Below are 27,660 nucleotides of genomic sequence, written 5' to 3' on the forward strand. Positions count from 1 at the left end.
ATAGTGTGATTAAGGGGTTAGGTGGGACTTATAGCCCCTGACCTGCTAAATGTGTGTGCATGCATGCATGTCTCACTGTATAGAAAGCAATGCTTTTAGGTAACTTACACTGCGTACATTTCGCATACCCAACTTTGGCAAGGCTGCTGATGTCACCCACCTAGAAATACTCCCCTGGAAGAGCTGCAGCACAGTAATCTCCATAGCGCATGCTGTAACTGCGTACTGCTGTAGTGTGATAATGTAGTTAAGTAGGAGGTCAAAGCCCAGATGTGGCAACTGTGTGTGCGTATCTGTCTGTCACTGCCTGTATAGAGAGCAATGTCTTTTTAGGCCACTCACACCTCTTACAAGTGGAATACCCTCCTTTGGTAAGGCTGCTGATGTCACGCAACATGGAATGCATCTCTTGGACGATCGTAGCCGAGTAATCTCCGTAGCATGTCCTGTAACATTGTATGGCCATAGTATGATTAATGGGTTAGTTGGGAGTTCTAGCCCCCGACCTGCCAACTGTGCATGCATGTCTGACAATGTAGAGAACAATGCCTTTAGGTAACTTACACCCCGTATATTTCACATACCCAACTTTGGCAAGGCTGCTAATGTCACCCACCTAGCAATACTCCCATGAGAGAACTGTAGCCCAGTAATCTCCATAGCACATGCTGTCACTGTGTACTGCTGTCATGTGAATTAGATGTGTGGATGGGTTCTATCCCCACACATGGCAGTTCTGGATGTGTTGTTTGTGACACTGTCTGTGTAGCAAGCAATGCATTTTAGGTTAGTCTCACACAGTCCTTTCAAAGCCCTACTTTGGCAATCTTGCTGATGTCAGTCAGTGTGAAATGCACTTTTGGGCAAGGACTACCCCAGTAATATCCGTGGTGCTTACTATAACTGTGTAATGCTGTAGTTAGGTAGGGGTTCTACTCCCAAACATGACAGGTGTGTGTGTGTGTGTGTGTGTGTGTGTGTGTGTGTGTGTGTGTGTGTGTGTGTGTGTGTGTGTGTGTGTGTGTGTGTGTGTGTGTGTAACTCGTATCCTGTGTATATGGTGGACATACTATATATCACAATGCCCACTGTACAAGGATCACACATGTGATATAGCTGAGAGGCCGAGGTGTAGAGCCATACCCAGACATGTGACATCAAGGCCAGGCAATCACAGTTAGTACCTTCAGTATTACCCAGAGCACACTCTCACCCCATGTGTCATACACACACACACATGCTTAGGTAACAGCCAATATGTGAGTAGTACACTGCACATTGGCCACCGATAGTAACTATGGAGTGACAGCAGTGGGCCACAGAGGGCATGACACCCAGTCCATCTGTCCAATATTCACATACGTGCAGACAGTGCACCTCCCCCATGTTCTCCAATGGACAACTGCACCACCTGTGGTGCCATCACATGTGACCCACAATGGACATACCATGCCTAGCAACATGTCTGTATGGACAGATGCCACTGACACCAAAGAATTCTGATGGCATTCACACCATGTAGGTGCAGGGTAAAGCTGCTGGTCATTACCAGCTCCCGACCACAGGTGAGCAGGACTGGCACATCTAATGATAACCTGTGTTCACAACATGGGACAGACACCCCAGGTACAGTTCAACATGTCATTGTACATGCATGTGGGAGGTGTGCACATCCCAGATGCAGTCCATGTCATGGATGAAGGAACACAGACATGGCAAGCAATGCACAGCAATGCCCACACACAGTAGTCACCCAGGTAACCGAATGAGGGATACAATACCCACCTGTATGGGCAAATGCAGACACTACATCCCTGAGCCATAATGTAGACCATATTCATCTGGCCTGATGCCAAGGTACACCCATCACCTAGCTGTGGACAGCCGCCTGGCGCAGTCGAACACCACACACCTGTGCAGACATGCACACATGCATGTCAGTTGTGGCACCCTGTGTGTTTGTGTGTGTGTTGCATGTTGCAGAATGTTCACATCCACACTTTCTACAACCCCCATGGGCATACTGCAGCATGCTGTCTGATGTCAGACACCTTCCCATACCCTTCGCCCATACAGCCCTGTATGACCTGTGTGGTGCATGGGATACCTGCACAGTGATGTGATGTGGCAATTCCACAACTGATGAGTTGTACACCTGGCCCTGCCACGTGTGTCAATGTGTGCGTGTCCTTGTGACAGTGCAGCTGTGTTGACGCTGGCACCTGTTCTTGCCGACAGGCATGTTTATGTCACCTACTGTACTGCTACTGTATCCCTGTTGCAGATGTCACTCACCATCACATATTTGTTCTGAGTGCTCCACAACAGGTAACCCATGTAGCGCATCCAATAATTGCAGCAAACTGTGCTAGCACTACATAGTCATCAGGGGTTTGATACCCTGTGCTGCTAGGTGTCTGACACAACCGTGCCTCAGTTTTACCCTCCCACCCCTGCCTGACACGTATTATCATCTGTCTGCATCCCCCACCTCCTCTCAGGTGGACATGGAGACCTACAACTGTTTTGCTTAGACATCAGCATGTGTAATGTAGGTAATGTACATGATCAGCTGATGACCTCTACATGAATCGCAGCCCTCCCCTAGCTGACCGCATGTGAAATAGCTGTGGTAACATTCTCATTGCTAATTGTATGGAAACACACTCCAATACCCAGGAACATCATGGTGGTGTTTGCCCTTGTCACTCACTGTGAGCAGGAACTAGATCTGTTGTGTGCCAAACAGCATCCAGATGGATTGCTGTGTACCTCTAACAACATTCACTGTGGAAACAGTACATCAAACAGGAGGTGGATGAGCCTAACCTGACTACAGCCTGTAGGTGCCGCTATACTGCATTTGGAGTAATGTTGCTTTCACTGTATTTGTGTGGATATGGCTGATGTACATATCTCAATACCTGCCATGTCAGTTCCATGTTGATAGGGAATCACCATCTGCAGGGTCATCTCCAGCCTGGGCTGTGTTGTGTATGTGGCTGCATGTATCACCCATGGAGCATCTAGCTGTCGACTGCTGAAGGTAGTGTGAGGATTGCAGTCAGTAAATGGAGAAAGCTGTGATAGTCACAGACGTCATATCCCTCAAAGGACATATGTTGCAACTAACCTGTAACAACAGCAAATGTATGTGGTCATCACAGCAACATGTCAATATTGGTCCTGTGTATGTGCTCCCAGCCATACCTCTGTCAACCTTTGTACATATGTCATGCATGAAGTGGTGCATATGTGCTGTACACCATACTTTGGGGCATCATATCTGAGAACAAGCCACGGATATATCTGACTGCTACACATGTTATGTACAGTAGGGGTTACATGACATTACATTACCTGCACATTCTGAGGATATTCATATAGTACTGAGGTGTGTAGTGTTGATATGTACCTTAGTCTGTGTACAGACTGTGGTAGATGACATTGTTCTAGTTCCCCTACTTTCAGATGTTACATGCTGCCCCACTGTATGGTACTGTAGTGACATACATGGTTGTAGGGCCATAAACACACATGTCCCATACCACAGACACCCACCAGACCAAACTGTGTAGCAGGCCAGTATATGTAGGGCACATATGAGGATGGTGTCGAACACATAGTCCCTATACTGTCATACCATGCTAGTCAACCATATGTGGCTGTGGCTGTGTTTACAGTGGTTGTGGATATGCACTGTCACATAGGTGTATCCTACCCTGTGCTGTGACATGCCTGTGGAGCCTGCTGTATATGCAGGTACATGTGCATTCCAAATTGGGAGGCGTAGGCCAGTGTTGAGCCAGTCTGCCTGCAGCCTGCACAGTGCATTGTGACATGCCTAACAGCTGAGTGCACCTACCCAGTGGGATGTCATGTGCAGATACTAGTAAGATGTCCCGCTGCCGAACCTCCCCCTAACAGTCATGTATGTCAGACAGGGCAGTAAGATGCAATGCGGATGTATGTCAATACCTATTGTGTAGTATGTGGCCATGGCACCCCTGTACCAGTGGTCATACCATTACAGGCCAGGCGGGGGTGTGTGAATGCATGACCTATGGTGGACATTATATACCTGTCATCATGTGTTATACCCATCTACATAGCCATCCACATCCATATTGTGAGGCATGGTACACATGTGTTGCACTAAGGGCGCATGTGTATACCTCTGGAATGTACAGACTGTGTCAGACCCCCACATATATTGGCCAATATCTCTGCTGCAGCCCACAGCAGCATTACATGCTAGCAGCAATACTGTACACTGATGTCCTTTGGATGTTGTTCAGTAACCAATGGCATACATGTTATGAGCAGATGTGACCTGCCACACACACCATGTCTGTGATGACAATCCTAATGACAGTAGCAACAGCCTACTAGTATACCTACTAGAGATACCTGACATCCCCTGCAACTACAACATTGGAAACATACAGGCTGGGGTGGCCTACACTTCATGCCCAAGAACTATGGTGGGAATATATGTATATTTACATATCCAGATAGCCATATATACAATTACACATGTGTACTACACCCATTTAACACTGTCATGGCAACCACCCATTATTGATCCCCACATCATGTGTGCGTGGTCCCATTACATCTCTTGTGTGATGAGCATCTGTCCCGTGTGTGAGCAGCAATGATACCGATAGCATGTAGCAATACCCCATACAGTAGAACTGGCACACTCAGGGCAGCCAGTTATTTGTCGGAGGATCAGGAAGTACAGACAGACTGCGAGTGGAGTTATGTTATGCATTGTACAGTACTGATGTTGCAGGATGTGGGTGTACATACTAGTTTGCCATGGAATGCAGTCCATCTGCATAGCACATAACTGTGGGCCTACCCTCATGCCAGCCAGAGCTGGGCCTATCATTTCTTGTCTGTCCACCACACAGGTCTTGTGTCAGATAATATGCTGGCAGTGTGTGTGTTACGAGTTACCAGTACATGGCTACATCCATGGCCGTCCATACCAGCAATTCCCTGACTAAGGGTATGTTACAGACTAACCTGTAACACCTGCATTTTGTGTAGTGTATGGCAATAGTTGTCCACATATGTGCCTGTATTCCAGCCTCTGTCCATCATCTACATACCAAGCTGTGCACATATGTCATGTTGTCTGTGGTTGATCCATAGTGGGCTGGGAGTATAACACACTGCCATGTCTGCCATCAATCCAATGCCATTGTAACCCCCACACATATGGTGGGGCTGGGGCCATATATGTGTGGGTCTACCTACACAATACATGTGTGCCCTCATGCACAGCAGAGCCCAGTGTATGTAACAGTGGTATATGGCCCTGTATAACTGAGTCCAGAGGGGACCACCAGAAAAGACCTAGGCTGCTACAAAATGTGAGGTTATCAGGGCTGAGCTGCCTTACGGTATCTGGATATACAATACCACATACTTCACCTATATACACATTACTGTCATGGATCTGAGTACTGCAGGACTACTGCCCCCTGCCATACAAACTGTTCTGTGTGTTGGTGTGCATGTGATGGTGTCAATTATGCCAAGTTATGTAGCAGTTGCAACCCATGTGGTCATAAGACGTCCATACCACCTACTGTGTTTGTACAGTGTGTAGATAGAGGCTGCTGAACTACACATCTGGAGTACATACTTTCAATTTTTAGGTATCCTGTGGCCCATTGTGTCTTTCGTATTGTACAATGTGAATGGCTTGGCCTGGACAGCAACATCTGTGAACCCTTCCAGCCTACAGTATGAGTGTAACTGGTCCACTGTAGCATCACTCCATTGATATAGTTGTCAGTGTCTAAACAGCTATATGGCATGGCATGTAGAACTGTAATAGTACACAATGACAGGTTACCATGTCAGCAAACCAGTGGGTGTTGTTTCACCTATGACCTCTCTGTGTGTATATCTTACAGGCAACAATTGTCATTTGTATGGGTGGCACATGCAGTGTCCAGTCATGCAGGAGTCAACTGCAGGCATAGTGGCTGTTTTATATTGTGTGCACCTACCGCTTATGTTTCGTACTGTACATATAACTGCATGTGTAGTCACATGTATATGTACATATATATATATATATATATATATATATATATATATATATATATATATATATATGTATATATATATATATATATATATATGTAATTATGCATATGTGTACCTGTATCTGCATATCTGTGTTTGTGTATCTGAAGCCTGGTAATGTTGATAGCATCCACATAATACATTCCCCATGGCAGCGTGAAGGTTCTGCATATGTTACCAATAAAAGCCTGACATCATACAGGTGGGATGTAGTACAGGTAACATCGTGTGCCCATGTTGCCACTGGCCCTGGTTATGGGGTTGCCAACACTTTGTAGTGTATTGCAGGCTGGACGTGTTTGGCTGGGGGGATGCCTATTCATACGACTCGTATAGTGTGTGGTGCCTGTCAACCCCATTAACATAACATGTAGCCTGTTACACTCCACTCCCTAACAACTACATGTGCCTTACAGTATCAGCACAACAGTTTTGAACCAATGGGTCGGTAGGCATGGGAATTCCATTGAGGTCTGCCATGTGTGTGTATATGTGCATGTGTCATATCTGTAGGGTACTCCAGTCCAAGTCCACATACTCCTATTACAATACACATTGCCACACAGTAGTACGGATATTGTTGCTGTCACCCATAGGTGTGGCAAAGCAATGCAATACCCTACTATGCCTGTGGCATTTGCATCACATGCATATCCCTGTGATACCACTGTTGTGATATGCAATGGGTTGTTTTTGCGTTGTGGCCACTGTGTGATAGTGGGTATATCAGAGTGTCTAGATGGGTTCTAGTGTGTATAATACCCAGTGGGGTATGTGGGTGCTGTATACACTGTCTTTACACCATGGTACACCTGGTATATGGCCCACATACCACTCTTAGGTGGCAAATGTCACCATCACCAATACAGCTAACAGAAAACAGGATACGGCCCAGTTACACATGTGCTGTGTGCAGCCTACCTGTAACACATTGGACACATGGACTAGTTAGTTAGCAACTATACAACCAGGTCTCTAAGATGTGTGTCTACCTGTTATGTGTCAGTCTATGTGTATATGATGGTATGACACAGTATGCATTCAACATATACAAACATTACAGCCCCCATTACCATATTGTATGTGTCTGTGGATAGTCAGTATGTAGCACGTGACCTGGTACACACCTCACCCTACAGATGGTGTCATTTGTGCAATGACAGCCACACAGTTCAATAGCACTACATACCCAGGATGGGGTCTAGACACAGTGTTGCCAAGTAAGGATGTGTGTGTATAGGGATGGGTTGACATAAGGGTGCAGATTATACCTGTACCAGCAGGCCACTGGTCACACTTACATGGCCAATAGCTGTTGTACATACCTATAGCATGTGTGCAACTGTACACCACATATGCTGCGGCCATGGTGTCAACACACTGACATACCCCTGTGGAATATGACTGCAGACCATCCTCCTGCTGACACATGTATGCCTACAGCACAAATTGATGACAGTAGGGGGATATCAATTGGTGTTACCAACAGCTGAGATGCATCCTAGCTGCATGGCTACACTGCCTGACATATATGCAGTACACATTACCCCTGACTACATTCTACACTGCAGTACATTGCAGCACTCTGTCACAGTCACCATGTGCATCAGAACCATGTTAGTTTGTCCCTGCATCGGTGTTATAGATAGCAGGGATGTGGCACAGGTATCTTCAAATGCATAGAATGTGTGAATGTCATCCTAGCTGCATGGCTACACTACCTGACATGTATGCAGTACACATTACCCCTGACTACATTCTACACTGTGATACATTGTGGCAACCCATTACAGTCATCATGTGCATCAGAACCATGTTAGCCTGTCCCTGCATCAATGTTATGGATGACAGGGATGTGGCACAGGTATCATCATATGCACAGGGTGTGTTGCAGGTGTGCCAGAGCCCGATGGTGGTCCAAACATGTGTCACCATGTGTGTGGGTGAGGGGTGTGGTTTCTTGACTGGGGCATGGTGATGTGGTGTGTGCCGGTATGGGGACACCCTAGGTGTGGTTGCATAGTGTGTGAGTATGCATGCACATAGTTCCTCCATGTGGCTGCCCCACACGGGTAATGTTGGACAGCTGCAGACCATACCTGGCAGGGTGTGCAGTTCAGTGCCTCCAGCCATGGACATGCCGACTGTACCTACCAGGGGTTCCATGGGCACGTGCAGGTACAGACCTTGAGGTGCTACTCTCCCCTGATGATGACATATGTCCACTGGAACCATGTCCCACCTGGGCCTGGCCAGGGCCACATGCATGTAGCCTGCTGTGGTGTGGTGTGGACAGCAGCCCCTGTGGTGTGCTGGGGCTGGTACTGCCACTACGGGAGCGGCTGTGCATCCTGGCATGTCCACATTGACTGCCTGCTGCTGGTGTCTCTGGCCTACGTCCATGCGGACGTCGGACCACTCCCACCACACATTCTAGCACAGACATACCACGGTCGAGGAGGCCAACTATCTCATCCCACGGTCTATCCATGACCTCAGTATATTCATGGAAGGCAACAGTGGGTTCATGGAGGTTGCCACTTACAGCTGTGAAAGCAGACCTCTGCAGCCTAAGGACCTGTCTGCAGTGCATTTCCATAGGTGCCTGTGCCTCCATTACAGCCTGAAATATGCTCCTGGTGGTACCAGCTGTGGCACCTCTGCCAGGGGCAGGATGACCTGCAGTCCTCCCATGAGCACCACGGTATATCTGCCAATGTGGTGGCCTTCCAGACATCTGACTATGCTGACTGTGACCCGACACAGTTGGCATGGATACCACACTTTCCTGGCCATTGCCACCAAGTGTCAACTGTCCCTCTGCTATGGCCACATGTGATGGGGTTTGTAGGGGCACCGTAACTGTATGCACCTTGGGGTGGCTAGGAGGGCGATGACACATGGCACAGTGTTGGCATCTGAGAACCCCACCTGTGCCTCACCTGTACCTTCATCATCATCAGTGTCTGTAGAGGCACCTACCTCAGTATGTATGCAGGAGAGACTCTGACCCACCTCGCCACCTGTGGGGGAAACAAATACACATGTTAAGACCTGCACAGCAGTGCATAACAGTACACACACCCACACACACTCACACTGACAGCCACCTTACTACCTCATCTTCCCTATGTTTGCAGACAGTCCCACAGTCAGTTACATATGTTCCCTTTCCTGCATGGCACTTGCTAATACACACACATCACTACAGCCCATTAACATATCATCCCTTCATATGCCTACACATATGGTTACCACACCTGACCTGTTACTCCATTGCATCCCTGACCTGGGTGGAGTAGGTTGTACATGGCCTTACAGCTGTCACCCTGTATTACCCAGTGTATGGGCAGTAAGGTTGTACGAGGCCCCTATATGGTTGGGGCTGCTACATTCACTACATATGTCACACACCAGAGCCTCATACTACAGTCTTGCTCAGTCCATACCACATCTGCTGCACAAGTGACCCATCATGCAGACGACAATACTACCTGGATACACTCACTGATGTGCTGTAGTAATTCCCCATTGCATTTGTAGTGCTGCATATGTGGGTAGCCAGTTACCTATCTGTGTGTATACCTGGTATGTACTGTACCTCCCAATGCATGCTCCATGCTACAGACCTTGTTATGCTATCAGCTGTCCTGTGTTCACATACCTGATAGGTTGTCCTGGTGTCCCATGTCTCACTCTATGAATGGCACAATCCCAGGGGAAAGTACCACCATGTGGTCAATCCCACACACACACACACACACACACACACACACACACACACACACACACACACACACACACACACACACACACACACCCCACACTCCTACATGTGGAGTTGTGCAACATTTGTACACGCAGTCCTCCCATTAGCCTTCTGTCAAAATGCATTACACATGGAGCTCAACAGCATGCAGTGCAACTATAGTGACATCATGCTAGTGGCAGTATACATGTGTGTGAGGCAGATGTGGTATGGACTGAGCAAGACTGTAGTATGAGGCTCTGGTGTGTGACATATGTAGTGAATGTAGCAGCCCCATGGGCTCTGTTGGTAGGTGATGGCCCCGCCCCATGTTAACACTGCACCCATGTACAAAGTGTTACTGTGGCCTGTTCCGAACCCTGACGTGTACTGTGCTCCATACCTCACAGGTGTAGAAACCATTGATGCATCTGTAGTACTGTGTCAGTTATGTCAGCTCCAATGTTCATAGCCCCTGTGTGTTGTAGTAACACATTCCTGGGATGGTATGTGAACAGCAATCAGTTGTGGATGCCTGATGCCTGTGTTACAAATCACAACATCAGCAGTGCATGTATGACCAGTACATGACTATTACACTGACAACCATCAGATCTTACCATGGCTGTGAGGGGTGCCTTACACATACCCCAGACCTCTGCATGGTTGCAAGGCCTACTCATGTGCACATCCCTTGGTGTGCACACACTGCTGTGATGAGTACTGTGGGGTCAGGGCTATGTCTGCAATGTTTACTTAACCTGCTTGTGTGCAGCTGCAGCCATGGTGGTGTTGAGTCACACATGTTCCTACTGTAGGCCGTGTGTCCTGCCACATGTCACATCCCTGTAGACACATTGCACATTAACAGGATGTTAGTTATCTTGCATGTGTCTGTTGTACCCTTCTGATACCTCAGCATGGTCTTTACTGTGATGCAGTGCATTACTTAGCAAACAAACGTGAACATGTACAGCATGCAGTATGGGTAGGTGTGTTAGATGTGTGAATGTGGGATAGCTCATATCTATTACATGCCCAGTTAATCATCATGCATGAACACGAACCATACTCACCGCCTATGGGCTGCTGTTGTGGTTGTATCCTGGAGGGACCTACATAGGAGTGTGGGAAAGCTGATGTCAGTGGCCACAGCTGTGGCATTCATAACAGATGAGTGCAGCATTATGTTACATCAACAGTAGAATTACAAAATATTACAGCTTCTACACAACAGTTTATTACTACTACACAGCAGCAAAGTATATGACATCTCAGTTTTGCATGATGTACCTGTACAGCTGCAGATGCATACACACGAGTGGTGTACCAATGTGCCCTGTGGCCTTACCTGCACGGTCCTCAGCTGGTGTGTTGTTTGCACCCACCTCCAAGATGTGACCTGCCAGGTGTTGATGTTGCAGGCAGACAGGTGCCATTAGGCTGCTGAGAAGCTTCTCCACACGGGTGAGGGGTGGATGGGTGGGTTGCCCCTCCCCTGTTATGAGGTGGTCCCCCCTTATGGCAGCTGCACGCTGATGTACATGGCAAAGCAGGTCGGTGTAATGATGCCAGACCTGCTCATAGCTGCGGTTATGCAGTCTGACATCACTGACCCTGTGGACTAGCTCGTTCCACAGGGCGGTCCTCTCCTGCTGATCGTGGGCTTTCTGGCCAAAAAGAAGTACAATAGTGCTGTACCAGGTGGTCGATGATGATAGCCGTTTCTGCGGCACTGTAGGCAGGAAGGCGACAATGCAACATGATTCCTGGAAGACATAAAGATGGAAACTGGTCTGAGCCATCCATACAGCAGGGTTACCATAGTTCTTAATACACATATATATCTCCCCCACAATATCAGCTACAACAACATGTTCACAGACTGCAATTGTTATGTCAGCTGCTTACCTACCATTGGGACATATGTTGTATTGTACCAAGCTTTGTGCTATGTGTATGTGCCACGCTTTGTGCTATGTGTTTGTAGCCATGCTCCCTGTGGGGACACTTATCTTTTCTGGCCTGTTACAGACTATTCCACCTGCATGCCATTGTCAGTGCCACTATATATATATGTGTGTGTATAAATATACTTCTACGTACATATATGTGTTAATATACCTATGTCTATATGAGTGTCTGTATACATACACATCACAGTCCGTATCACACAGATATGTGGAGTGCATATAGACATCTGGTCCGCATTCTGTAACTGTCTTTCATTCACAGCTGCACTGTCCTGCCTTGCTGCAACACAGACAGGTGCCTCGTGAACACAGACTAACATTAGGGTGGTAACTATGGTGTGAGATTGCTGGTATGCCTATTACACACTTATGGCATTTGTGAATGCTACATTACACATTAACATGACTGACCTGCAAGTGCTGTGCACTGACACACATGTGTCTATCATGATGGCAGTACATCCACCAACAGCTTTTCTCCACACTGATATAACATACACAGATATTATGGCTGACATCTTCATCATTCATTGCTGATCTGCACAATTGGTGGGTATGTCCCACTGCTTACAGGGACAGACAGCATTGTTCAGAGCAGTTGTTCAGTGGGACATCAATACAAGGACAACTACAGATGGCACATATCAAACATTCTACATCATACATCCTATTAATATATACCACATCCTACATTAAATTACATACAGTTGTGTTTTACATACCTTTTAGTGTTTGGACGGATGTGACGCCTTCCTGGTTGTGACCTGTAGTTCTGTGTGCCCCACTGTATAAGTACCGATGTATAGTTTGTTTTCTATTTACTTTTTTTTTTTTTTTTTTTTTTTCTCACTCTCGCTCTCTCTCTCTCCCTCTCCAGTAGAGCAAATTAGTTAGTTTGAAAGGATTTCAGCATGGCTTTTTGTAGGTGATGCACATGATCAGGTGATGGGCTCTGCACCAATCAGTGTGCAACAGTTGCTGACTGTGTACAGCCTGCTTTGTAGTGATTCTGTTACCCATCGTCATGGCAACCCAGTACTATAAAATGCTTACTCATGTGGGCGTTGCCCCTTCACCTTTCCAGTATGGAGGACATACTTCCTGTATTTGGGCAGCAGTGTTACAGATGGCAGGTTGTGGTACCTACTAAAGCGGGGCTTGCAGACACAGGACAACTACACAATCTTAGGTTGTTCCAGACCTACAGACAGAGTGAGTGGTGTTGTTATGCGCTTTGTTTATTGCTGGACTTGCAGTGTTTGTGTGTACATAGTAGTTTAGGATGGAATGCAGTCTGTCTGCATAGCTCTCAACAGTGGGCCTATTCACATGATGACCAGTGGATTGTCTGTTTGCTTTTGTCTGTGCACCACACAGGGCTTGTCCTAGATATATCCCCGGCAATCTGTCTGTTGTATGCTATCAGTACATGGCTACTTCCATTCTGTTCCCGATGTGTTACTCCTGCATAAGGGTATGTTGCATCGAATCCTGAAATACCAGCAATGTGCAGGGTGTGTAACAGCAATATTACGAGTATAGCCCTGTGTTCCTGCCTCTGTCTTCCACATATATGGCTGGCTTTGTCCTGCTGTGATATGGTTAGGGGTTGTTTCATACTGGCCTATCATAATATATTACTGGCATTCCTGCTATCATCCCAGTCATATTGTGGATGCCCATGACATTTTTTGGTTAGGGTCCATACATGTGAAAGATATATAGACATCATCACAGGCAATAAATGTCCCCCTAGGCCTTGACTACAGGGTGTAACTGGCGGCTGCTGAACTACATCTGTTACTGTTTATTGTTACCTATCTTGATGGCAAAACCTTTTTCCACAGTTGTACGAATTGACGGGCCTGTCTTGGACAGTATAGTATGTTATATATCTGCACTGTCTGCATCTACTTTTCTGTGTGGGCCTTGCATTCCGCACTGATTACATAAGTGCAGATCTATGTGCTGTCAGTAATGGCATACATTATTGTAAAATACACCATTACAAGTTGTCTGTGTATACATATCTGTGTTTCAACTCCTCTTCAAGTGTAAAGGTCATTTAGTAGGTTATACAGCAAAATGATTTTGTTATACCGATTTCACATAGAATGTGATGCAGTGGGACCGGACCCAAGAATGTGTACGTGGTAGGCGGATGCTCTGCCCACTACACTATTGAAGCTCAGCATAATTTGCATATTTCTACCTTAATGTCATATCCATGCTCCCTTTCCCTGGTCCCCGAGCTTCACGTACTCAGCATCCATCCATTCTGCAGTTGCTAGCCCTGCCATACCACACCTCCACTCATTTCCCTCTCAGCACATCTTGGTATTCCTCCATATTACTGTCTCAATGCAACCTTCTGCAAGCTCTTCATCATTTTAGTCCTTGTACATTTGAGCCTTCCCTTTATCCACCTCTGATACTGGTGGAAACATTATTGTGACCCATAATGGCTGGTGCATCCCGGCAGCAATGGACCTGTTGTTGTGTCACAAGTACACTTTGCTGGTCTACACTGTTTCTCCCACTGATAGCATCCTGCCAGAGTTTTCAGATGCAGTGGTTTGCTCACACATCAGACCAGCCTCATCTCTCGCTTCTGCGGACGAAACACACCCCCACGCAATGGCCCATTTTCCATTCCTCTTATACGAGACTTCTATTCTCACAGTATGCGTGGACAGGCACTGTTCATTGATACCCATAGACTGCTCAGAATACTGTGACTGAGCACTGTGCACATGTTTGCTGGTATTACTGTAAATACTTACATACATTTCCTATACTGTTGACTGACTGTGCCAGATGATATGTTTGTGATAACAGCTGCTGATTGTATATCTGCCATGCCTTCGTGGTAACTCACTTGGACTATAGTGTGTGGGGGGGACCTAGGAGTGCTGATTATGTTGTTACTGGACACAATGAGGGCTGTGGGATACAGCGTGCCTAAGGCACTGTGGGGGAAGTGTAGGTGGGTATGCGCTGGTGTGCGCTAGCCTCAGACCAGCTGACCTCCAGTTATGGTGTCTTACACTGGGTTGGCCTCCACATTACTTAACCAGTGTGGGCATTGCTTACCGCCACCGAGACATGCGTACTCCCACTTGCTGCTACATACCCCCGTGTTACTTCATGTACATGTTGTTATTATACATGCTTACATCAAGTGTACATGTTAGGTATGAATTTTCACGAAGGTCAGTGTAACGTTAAGTGAAATTCCAGTTTAGCATTTCTGGTTAGGCTACACTCAAGTATTTGGGTTAGATTTGGTTATGCCATACCTGTGTTGTAGAGTAGATGTGAATAGTGGAGGTGTAGGCGGGTAGGTGGAGGGGGACATTTTAACTGTATAAAAGGCCATTCGACTGATTGGGGGGGAGCAGTAATGCAGGTTTGCAGGGTGTTGGGATATGTATGTGAGGCAGTACAGCAGGTGTCAGTGTCAGAAGTTGTTGTAGGGGTCTGGAATGTTGGGGGGGTGGTGGACTTCACCAGGTGGTGATCCAAGTGTGCTTGGGTTTTCCCTTCATGTGTTATTTACATGTGTAGTCTGGGACAGCTGCGGTAATACACCTGGGTTGGGGGTTCCAGATTCTGCCAATATAGTTGTGTGGAGGGTGTCACCTACCTGTGACTGTGAACATTACTATGAATGTAACAGGGGTCGATAGGTAAGTGGTGTTATTGGGCCACACAGTGGGGCTGATAGTGGGGACATGTCCAGGGATCTGCAGGACCGCTGATGGGAAGGTCCACAGCTGGCCATTTCTCCTACAGTGACAGCTGTGTATATACCATGCATTTGGGGGTAGGTGTGGACAATCACACCCCTGGGTGGGGGTGAGGACAGCAGCTATAATACCTTGTGATGCCAATTAGTTCAGCTTACATGCCTACAGTGGGGTGTTGTGACCATGTCTTCTTTGGTGTCATTTAGTGGGTTTGCAACAACACATCTGGTTATACCATTCTTTGCCATGTAAACTAGACTTTGCTACAGTGTGACTCCTACTGAGAATGGCTGCTTGTTAGGCATTGGCTCTGCCCAATGCACACTATTGCTTACATCCCTGGGGTGGTCCACATAGAACTGCTCCATCCAACACCTGCACAGCTAGGCCCATAATTTCATACCCATAGTTCACACATTGCACTTCCTGTTCAGTAGTTTTCCTTACTCCGGGTGCAGGTCGGGTCTAAGTACACCACTACACACTGCCCACTTTCCACTTCTCAGGACCCATCACGTACGTTGTCTCACCCCATGAGTCATCAGGCTTCCCCACCCTTGTAGTCCGGGAACATGCATGCCCTGCCATAGGTTATTCATGTAATGGCTGGAAGCCCGAATAGCCATAACATTTTTGGTTGTCCCACAAGGGACATTCTTGTGTTTGTTTCAAGAGTAGACTTGGTGGGTCTCTCCTACTGGTAGTATCCTGCCTATAATCTGGGAAGCAGTGGTTTGTTTACTTTTATTGTTTGTTTGTATGTATCACCTGTCTAGCTGGGGGGGTTGATGCTACGTGTTACACATTTGTTGATTGGGCCCCTCACCCCCAATGGCACGGCCTGTGAACACATGTAATTCTTAACTGCTGTATCATATCCTATATTTACACACACACACACACACACACACACACACACACACACACACACACACACACACACACACACACACACACACACACACACACACACACACACACACACACACACACACACACATATATATATATATATATATATATATATATATATATATATATATATATATATATATATATTGCTGTACATATATATCTAACGACATATGGATGTATGGGTGTCTGCAGATGTATATATCTATATGTGGGTATTTATATATATATATATTTACATGCCCACTGCACTCGTTCACGCTCTGTGTAGGATTAGGAGGTCAGGCAGCGCGCCTTCATTAATATGCTTGGCGTGCTGCCATCCTCCTCCTAAACTGCCACTTCCGTGCAGCACTACATTAGTCCTGCACAGAAGATTAGTGAATTCGGGGGATTATTGAACACATTAATCTGTTCTCTGGACCATTGCAGAGATCTCCTTCTGGCAGAATTGTCTATATAATTCTCTTCTTTTGAAACACGTACAGCAGTTGCTCCAATAAGTAGAGGCTTCTGACTGGTACAATTGTCTGTTGGTTGCCAGCTGAGTAAGCTTTTCCTTTCATATCAGCTATTTAATATCTTAAAAATTAAGTAGGCCTCTTTTCTCATAAAGTATCTTTATATATTTATCTTTATATATTTTTAGTTTTGAAGAGTTACTGGTAAATTCATCTTTATGTAAATAAAAGTGTGTATTTGTATTATCTCTCTATTTACAGTATATCTATTTTATATACATATACATATATATTTTAATATATTATATATATATATATATATGTTGTAACAGCCATTCACGCATGTCTCCACACAGAAGACGCTTTAGCTGAGAATTGAACAGGACATCTTACTGTGAGGAGACAACGCTACCGCAGCACCACCACCGCAGTGTTACACATATATATATATATATATATATATATATATATATATATATATATATATATATATATATAGTATAAAGGGGAGGGTTGTAATAAATTATTAATGATAGAGAAATTGTGGATGATATTAGGAAACAAAAAGAAGAAGTGAAAATCATTGATAGGAGACCTTAATAAGGCATTTGACACAACTGGACATGAAATTTTATGGGTAATGTAAGAATATAATATAAGTGAGAAATTGATGAAATTATGTATGTCAGTGTGTAGTAATAAAAAATTAAAAATACTTATTATTGGATTGTTAAGCCAAGAGGTAGATGTGAAGAGTAGTATAAGACAGGTATGTCAAATGAGTGATATACTTTTTGCATTAGTTATAAATGTGATAATACGTGAGAAAAATTACAGAATGAAAGAGGTGGCATATATATCACCTGAAAGGTTAAGAATTCCAGTTTTGTTAACATATGCAGATGATGTTATAATAATTAAAAAAAAAATTGGAATAAAATAATTAATAATTTGCACAAATAACTGTCTAGAGATGATAGGGATGGCTTTAAATAAAAAGAAAAATAAAGGTTTGGGTGATATAGTAAAGATCAAGGGTATATATATGTATATATATATATATATATATATATATATATATATATATATATATATATATATATATATAATGAAGTGTTTGTGTTAAGTATAAAATGTGGGAATAAAGATATGAGTTGAATTCAATGGAAAGAATAACAGAAGAAATAAAGCAAGCCTGTCTTTTCTAGAGAACATATAAATTATCATTCAGAAAAAAAACGTTTATTTGATGAATTCAGTACTGATAGGAAAATATCATACTTAGTAAGTCTAAGTTACCAGCAAAGTTTGAAAAGGAATTACTGCAGATATTTTTTTTTTCATTTGTCTAGGGTTCTAAATTATTTTCATTTATATGGGGCTGTAGATTAAACTTGGTAAAAAGAAGAATGTTGTATGTAAATAAAGAAAAAGGAGGTTTACAGTTAATTAACCCAGTAGTATATGCTGCTTCATTAAATTTGTACAATGTAGTAAAGTGGATAAATGAAAAAGATGAGAGATTGGTAGTAAAATTGTATAAATATAAGCATGACACTTTTTGAGGTCTGATAAAAAAGAGTAAAAGAGAAAAAGAGTGTATAAATGAGGAAATAAAATATTACCAAGAAAAAATATTTTTGTGGAAAATAAAAATGTGTGATACAGAAAAAATATATAAAAGTATGTTATAAGAATGTAATGATTATAATGATAAAACATTACTATCTAAAACCATGGGGAAAAATCTAACAGATGAAAAAATAAAGCTATAAAAATAAGAATCAAATTATGTAATCAGAAAGTAGAATGTCAAGATTTTTTTTTCTGGAGATTGGTAATAGTTAAATTGCCAGAAAAAGGAAATATGCCATATATGAAAAAAGTGGTAGAATATGTTTACATTCCCCCTGGATTCACTAATTTTCCATGCAGGACTAGCTTAGTCCTGCACAGAAGTGCCCATTTAGGAGGAGGACAGCAGCGCACCATGCATATTAATAAAGACATGCTGCCCAACCTGCTAGGCTTACACTGAGCGTGTACGAGTACAGGGGTTGTGTCTAAGAGCAGAGCTCTCAGAATAAACACGCCCCTGCAATGTAGAACAGCACAAAGTGGAAATAAATGAGCGAGACCTCTCATAGGTGTCCGCATATCCCCACCAACAGTCCCCCATGTGTACAACAGCAACAGGACATAAAAATCAAAAGAAGAAACCCCTTTATTTTTTTTTTTTAAATCCAAGTACAGCTAACAGTAGGTGCACAGGTGTGCCCATTGCTTAGCTACGGGTAAAGCAGCTTAAAAGGCTGAAGAGAATAACAAGGAAGATATATGCAAATGAAGCAGCACAGCAATAGTGTAGTGGGCAGAGCATTTGCATAATGAGCAGGCATTTCCGGTTCGAGTCCCACTGCAGCACAGTCTATTTTACATGGCAAGCATGGTATAACCAATATTTTTATTGCAAAACTCACTAAATAACATATATTTATGAAATGGAGTACTGCCGGAAATGCACATGTGAAGAGTTAGTGTCATAATGAATAAGGCCATAGTAAGGAGGTATAAGCACAGATAAGCAGCAATAAGCATATGTAAGCACTAGTAAGTGTGTTTAAGTGCGTTTGCATGAGAGTAAGCATTGCCTACACAGATTAAGCATAGTAAAAGATAACTGAGTGTAAGAAACTTTAACCTGAAATATGTAGTGCTTACCACAGCGCAAATCCACACAAATCTGCTTACAAGTGCTTTAAAGTGCCTTAGTCACTCTGTATCCAATGGGCCTTTGTCTGCCCAGCAACAAAACAAATAGCCATGCAGGTCTCATACCCAAGACACTATACACCATAGTCCAAATAGCTATCCACCAAGCCATCATAGAAGTACAAAAGAATGAGGTAGTAGTAAACATGTCCTCACCATAGTATAACCAAACTGAACCTGTGAAAGGCATCAGTATACAGTCATATGTGCCATAACCAAATACATGACATAAATATGTGAACTAAAGTACAGCAGTAAGCCTAGAAGTGAGGTATACTTGTATAGAGTATCGAAGTCCCCAAAAAAACACAAGAACCCCACAGACTGTATGTACACATCAATCAGGGATAGTAGGCATACATATAAGGTGTGATGAATAATAACACAATGCCAAAAAGGCATTATAATGAATGTCTACTGTAGGCAACACCAAGCATTGCACAGGCCAGCTTAGGAGATGTGAGCAATGTGTAGACCAGCTAAACCTTTGTACCCAGTGGTATACCCCTTTAAACAATGCCAACTTTAGGTAAGCAGGTTTGCCCATAACGTAGCCTTTTCAAAACTGGCCAATCACGGAAAAGTGCAGGAAATCAGCCCTACTTAAACCCAAGATGCGGGAATACAGCTCATAACGGGTTGTAGTTTCCTCTTGCAGGCACTATGGCAGAAAGGGGAGAATGAGTGTGCTTCTAGGTGCAGCGCTGGTGCATCCAGGAGTCCAAGGTCATGGCTGGACTCCTAGTTAAGACCATGCACAGAGAATGCTGCAGGGCCAGTACCAGGGCTCCCAATATAAGGCAGAGGCCTGGGACTGTCTTGCCCGTGACCTCACCAGTGCCACTGGCATACCCCAAACTGCTGAGCAGGTCAGGCACCTATGCTGACCTGAAGCTGCAGAAGGGGGACCTCTTGGAAGATTGGCTCCAAGGGGCAAGAGCATCAGGGGATGTCCCAGCCATGTGCAAGTATCAGTCCACTACATGTTTAATAATTCCCAGCTCAGGTATACCATGGATAGGTATGGCTAAATATTTCTCTGATGTCCTCCACAGCTGCAATGGAGGGAGTCGTGAACCAGGAGGCCCACATCTGCCATCTGGCACGGTTGCGACACAAGGCAGGTTAGTAATACTCATGCTTTTACTGTCATAGGAAATAAAAATAAAAGTAGTAGTAAAGTAATTGCTAGTATAAAACCTGTATTGTTCAAGGAAAGTACTGCATACACTAAAGAATATGGCAGGAAGAGTCTCATATTGTTAGTATGGCAATAAAAGTGTAATACCCTGACAAAGCAGGTCTAACTGCTGGACTGCATGTATATATTCTGATATCAAATGGTAATGTAGATTTGCAATCATGTAATAGTACTGTTGTATTAAGCACTGTTATCTACACCATGCACCATAACATGAATGTGTAGGAATGCCTGTATATAACAGGTGTAATCCCCATAGGCCATTTAGTACAACTGAGAGACACAAAGACAGTAAACAGGGGAAATGCAAACAACAAAACCTGAATAGCACATGCAACTGAGATGTGAACTGGTGTTCTATTAGCACACATAGCCACGGTTTGAATCCTGCTAGTGGTAGTAGTCTGCATACAGAATTATACATCACAACTGTACAGATATATCCAGACTGTCTATTAAAGTGGCCCATATCTAATGCCTATCAACCTGTCTCCCTGGGAAATCAGTGGGATGATCCCAGACGTATAGGCAGCAAACAGGAAATACAACTGATTGACACAATTCTGTGACAACAAATCTGGCACACTAGCAACTCCCCAATACCTTATGTGACTAAGAAGCCACATATGTCCCATTTACACCCCAACCTGTTAAGTTGTGGTCAGAGTGTGTACAGTAACAGAGTGAGATGTATGTGCATAATACTAATGTGTAATCTGGAACCTTGTGTGGCAACAGTCTGGTAGTGCTAACAAACATTGCTCCCACAGGTACGTTGGATACGAACACTGAGCTGTGAAATACAGACCAATATAACCTGTATGGGTATCATCTACCCTGGTATTGTAGGGGATTGTGAGTGTTGCAGTTTCTCTGAATAATAAAGTATCACTGGTTACTGTCGCGCACACTGTGCTACATAATATAACTGTGTAGGAAGCATGTATATGTGTGGGTCAGGTCACTAAAGGTGGAAGAGGGCAATATTCTAGATATGGCCAGGCATACCAGCATGTGGTCAACACATGGCCAAAGTCTGTGCAGAAAGTTTTGGATAGTATAGTGCAAAACATCAACCCAGAATCCGGCCATATGTGCACAAACAGTTAGTCAGTGTTAACAAACATTCCCTCCACAGGTATACCTGGTAAGAGGTGTATACTGCAGGTAAACCCGGTTCATGTGTAATGATGTTGATAGCCATATCAGTGTCCAATATAGGTGTATAGGGTAGTCTAGTAAGACTTGTAAGGTTCAGATAACAGCACTGACTAGGAAAGTAATGTGGACTACAGGACTATAATACTTGTTAATTGACATCTTTCTCTCCCCCCACCTTATCTCCAACAATAATCAATATACCCACCCCAACTGGTATGTACTGACTCTGATAATGGACAATCATTTGGTAAATATTCTAATGGTTCCTATGCATGTGCCATATTGAATTATTCCAACATTGTTGGCATGGTGCCATCAATGTACCTGCATGCTGTTCTTATTACCACTGTGGTCCCTTATATGCATGTGTTCTGTTTGCTATGCAACTGTTCCATATCTGTTGTCTGGGTTAATGGGAATATCTATGCATGCTGTTATACCTAACCCCAGAATGTTAAACAGTCCACCAGAACCAACAAAGGTTCAACCAAGAAAATAAAATGAAATTCGAACCACAGTGTGCACTGAATGAATACTCAAGAACTGAAACACGAAGATTTATTCAACCAACAACAGACTAAGCATATGCTTTCACCAGCAACCTGGCTTCTTCAGAGTCTGACAGTAAAACACTCCATATAAAAAAAACACTCCACATTTAAAGCAAGAATGCATTCTCCCCACCCATCCAATTAATCAATAAATCAATCAAACAGACAATTTCTTAAGAATACATTTACAACCAAGTATTAGTTTAAAAAAACAATTCATAACATTTAATAAACTTATAATAATCATACACTACATATGTATACATATAAAAATGTAATATAAAATTGCAGTTCCTCTAAATAACACTACTTAAGTATTTTAACTGAGGCTTTATGGTGACACATTCATTTAGCCCAGGGCGCCTGGTAGCATTGAGCCTAAGCTGCCATTCCATTTCTAACCTTGCTACCCTGTTCTGTGCATCACACTGAATGTTAGACTTAACCCTATCTATAATAAAAATAAAAATTTGTTAAAATTCCCACATACTGCACTATGCAAATAAAGTGCATTGTGCTCATCCTTTCTCCTGATTGAACTGACATGTTCCCTATTCTTGTTTTCAAGCTGTGTAGTCATGCCCACATAAAATGCATCGCATGACATACACGAAGCAAGATATACACAATTCTTGGTGCTACAATTACAAGCACCTGGACAAGATATCATACGTTGATACCCCACTACACTTACGTACGTCCCAACTGCTATGTATCTACATCCTCTACAGGAACCACATTTGCTCATGGCAGATCTAGTGTTGCTTCTACCCTCTCAAGTATACTCTTCAAGTTCTTTCCTTTTCCATAGACAATCACCGGGGTATCACCTAGGATCATTTTAATATCTTTACTCAGAAAATATTTCCACAAATTTCTGAGACTAGAACCTAGTTCATTAGCTCTTTCATTGTATGTTAAAACAAATGTTGCTTTATTTGTTTTATTCAATGTGCTGACACTACTACCTGTGTTTGCACCCTCCTCCCCTTGCCCTCTTAGAATAGGACTATATTTGTTTCTTCTTCTTCTATATACTTCTTTTTGATGTTAGTTAACATTGATAGCGGGTACCCCTGTCAACAAACATTCCAATCAATGTATAAATTTCCTTCTTAAATAAATCATCATTACTGATTAATCTACATAGCCGGACCATCTGGCCCTTAACTACACCTCTCCTTTGGTGCAGAGGGTGACAACTTGTGTAGTGCAGCATCGAGTTTGAATAACTAGGTTTCCTGTAAATTGTACTCACCAGTCCTTCTTTGGTCTTAAATAAGGTAATGTCCAGGTAATTTACTCTCTCTTGGTTCCAGGTGTGTGTAAATCTAAGGAAATCTGTGGTTTCATTAATGTAAGAGCAAAATTCCTTAACACTTTCCTCATCCCCTTTCCAAAATATAAGGAGGTCATCTAAAAACCTACAGTACAAAAGAATGTTGCCCTTATACTTTGAGTTTAACACAAATTGCTTTTCCCATGCCCATAGCACTAAATTAGCATAGACAGGGGCACAACGGGCACCCATCGCTACCCCTGTCTTTTGTTGATAGATCTCTCCATCAAATTGTATAAAGTTATTATGTAGTATGATTTCCATCAAGTCATGACATATCTCCAGTCTTTCTTTATCAAAACTGGGACTAGTCAAAAGACTGTCATAAAACAGTTCCAGCCCAGTTTGATGTGGTATCACTGAGAATAAGTTAATGACATTGACAGTCAAAAACCCAAACATCTCATTCCCAATGCCCTTAACACTTCCTACCCTTTCCAAACAATGCCACGAATCCTTTAGTATGTGGTCAGCATCCATTAATGCTTTTTTACAAAAATGGTCCACAAATGCAGCCATTGGTTCTGTCTTGGAACCCTTTGCAGAAACAATTGGTCTAAACTGCACATTTTCTGTCCCTTTGTGGACCTTTGGGATTCCAAAAACTTGGGCATAGTAGGAAACTTCACACAAAGAAACTCATACTCAACCTCATTAATAACTCCTTGATGTAAAGCATCAAACAAAAACATGTCTATTCCTATATATGCTCTATTAGTTTCATTAATTGATGCTCTAGTGTATGTGTTTTCATCCCCAAGCAACCTGAATATACAACTACTGTAGTCTATTTTATTCATGATGACCATTCCTCCCCTTTGTCTGGTTTCATACATCTAACCTTCTGTGTTGACCATAATTTTGTATAACCTTTCTTTCATTCTCTGATAAATTATCCTTGACCTCAGATTTTTGCCTACAGATTTTCCTAAACTCATATTCTACCATCTGTTCAAATCCAGTGATCTCTGAGTTTATGGGAGGCATGAAGCAACTTTTTCTTTTGATCCCTAAGGATACGCTCGCCTGTAGACATCATAGCACATGAACCCTGACCAGCAAAATATAATTGCAAATTGAGCTTCCTAATATATAACTTTAAATTTAGTAAAACTTGTGCAATATCTAGCTTGAAATTTGGCACAAAGTTTGTACCTTTGCTAAACAGTTCAAAATACACATCACTAATATCCATTTCAGTGTAATTATATATTGTGAAGCCTTTGCTTCTAACAATGTCACATGATAATGAAGAAGTACATACATCCAAAACGTCAGTGTTAGCTGAAGCAAATTCTTGACTTAAACAAATATTTTTGGGTTCATTATGAGTTACAGGCACATACATATTTACATTGCTATCCTGTGTCTTACTACAATTTCCCATTACATCAAAACTTCTGTACTGCACTTGCTTTACATTGTCCAAAATATACTCATTTGTGTGGTGTAAATTTTGATCACTTACATTCTGCATGTCACTTTGCTTTTCACTCAAAAATTCACAGTTCGTGGGAAACTCCAACACAAAATCAAAACATACATTAAAGTCTAACGTATTGGTAACAACATCGTTGGCTTTACATCTACTAGGATTTAATAGTTCACCCTCCTTCTTCTTGGATGCTGACGGAGATTTGGCCGCTTGTGGCTGCTTGTTCAAGAGCCTCTCCGACCTTCGCAGGAAAACCTGCGGCTCTAAAAATCATCCTTCTTCCACATACAATTCCTGTGTCACATCCATATCATCACCACCAATATCTTTTCATGATTAGTACCATTGAAATTGAACACTTTTCTACCCGTGGGTACGCTGCTTTATTTTTGTAATCTGCAGCATCCCTGGCCAATTTTTGTGTTTAATGGCCCTGTTTTTTCCACAAAAGCCTCAATGTTTTTAAAACTTTTCAAAATTCACTTTATATTGTAAAACAATAAGTCAGATGTAATACTAAAGTGAAGCTTACTAATCTCTTCACGTAAAACATTGAGTCTATTGTTATTGTTCCGAATGATTAAATCAAGAAGCTCCATACCTGCTTTTTGAAACAGTTCAACCAGGTCTTGAAAAATGTCAGAATCCATTTCTACCCCCATCGGCAACTTCCATAAACGTAAACCCTTAGGGACTTGGTTAAGCCCCCTCGATTTAATCAGGAACAAGTTGTCTAATTGCATCGCTCTATATTTTCTACTTAGTTTTTCATACTGGGATATCTGCTCTTTAAGAGAAGGAAGATGACTGCTTTTGTCCATATCACGATTCCACGTTGCTCCAAAGACCTCCGTTGTAGCTTCAAAGTCCGGCGTTTCAAACCAAGCCGACAAATCCTAGTAGATGTAAAGCCAACGATGTTGTTACCAATACGTTAGACTTTAATGTATGTTTTGATTTTGTGTTGGAGTTTCCCACGAACTGTGAATTTTTGAGTGAAAAGCAAAGTGACATGCAGAATGTAAGTGATCAAAATTTACACCATACAAATGAGTATATTTTGGACAATGTAAAGCAAGTGCAGTACAGAAGTTTTGATGTAATGGGAAATTGTAGTAAGACACAGGATAGCAATGTAAATATGTATGTGCCTGTAACTCATAATGAACCCAACAATATTTGTTTAAGTCAAGAATTTGCTTCAGCTAACACTGACGTTTTGGATGTATGTACTTCTTCATTATCATGTGACATTGTTAGAAGCAAAGGCTTCACAATATATAATTACACTGAAATGGATATTAGTGATGTGTATTTTGAACTGTTTAGCAAAGGTACAAACTTTGTGCCAAATTTCAAGCTAGATATTGCACAAGTTTTACTAAATTTAAAGTTATATATTAGGAAGCTCAATTTGCAATTATATTTTGCTGGTCAGGGTTCATGTGCTATGATGTCTACAGACGAGAACGTATCCTTAGGGATCAAAAGAAAAAGTTTCTTCATGCCTCCCATAAACTCAGAGATCACTGGATTTGAACAGATGGTAGAATATGAGTTTAGGAAAATCTGTAGGCAAAAATCTGAGGTCAAGGATAATTTATCAGAGAATGAAAGAAAGGTTATACAAGAATTATGGTCAACACAGAAGGTTAGATGTATGAAACCAGACAAAGGGGGAGGAATGGTCATCATGAATAAAATAGACTACAGTAGTTGTATATTCAGGTTGCTTGGGGATGAAAACACATACACTAGAGCATCAATTAATGAAACTAATAGAGCATATAGAGGAATAGACATGTTTTTGTTTGATGCTTTACATCAAGGAGTTATTAATGAGGTTGAGTATGAGTTTCTTTGTGTGAAGTTTCCTACTATGCCCAAGCTTTTTTGAATCCCAAAGGTCCACAAAGGGACAGAAAATGTGCAGTTTAGACCAATTGTTTCTGCAAAGGGTTCCAAGACAGAACCAATGGCTGCATTTGTGGACCATTTTGTAAAAAAGCATTAATGGATGCTGACCACATACTAAAGGATTCGTGGCATTGTTTGGAAAGGGTAGGAAGTGTTAAGGGCATTGGGAATGAGATGTTTGGGTTTTGACTGTCGATGTCATTAACTTATTCTCAGTGATACCACATCAAACTGGGCTGGAACTGTTTTATGACAGTCTTTTGACTAGTCCCAGTTTTGATAAAGAAAGACTGGAGATATGTCATGACTTGATGGAAATCATACTACATAATA

The sequence above is a fragment of the Protopterus annectens genome, chromosome 6.part0 (genome assembly GCF_019279795.1).
Source record: "Protopterus annectens isolate FY-2018-M chromosome 6.part0, PAN1.0, whole genome shotgun sequence".
Lineage (NCBI taxonomy): Eukaryota > Metazoa > Chordata > Ceratodontiformes > Protopteridae > Protopterus > Protopterus annectens.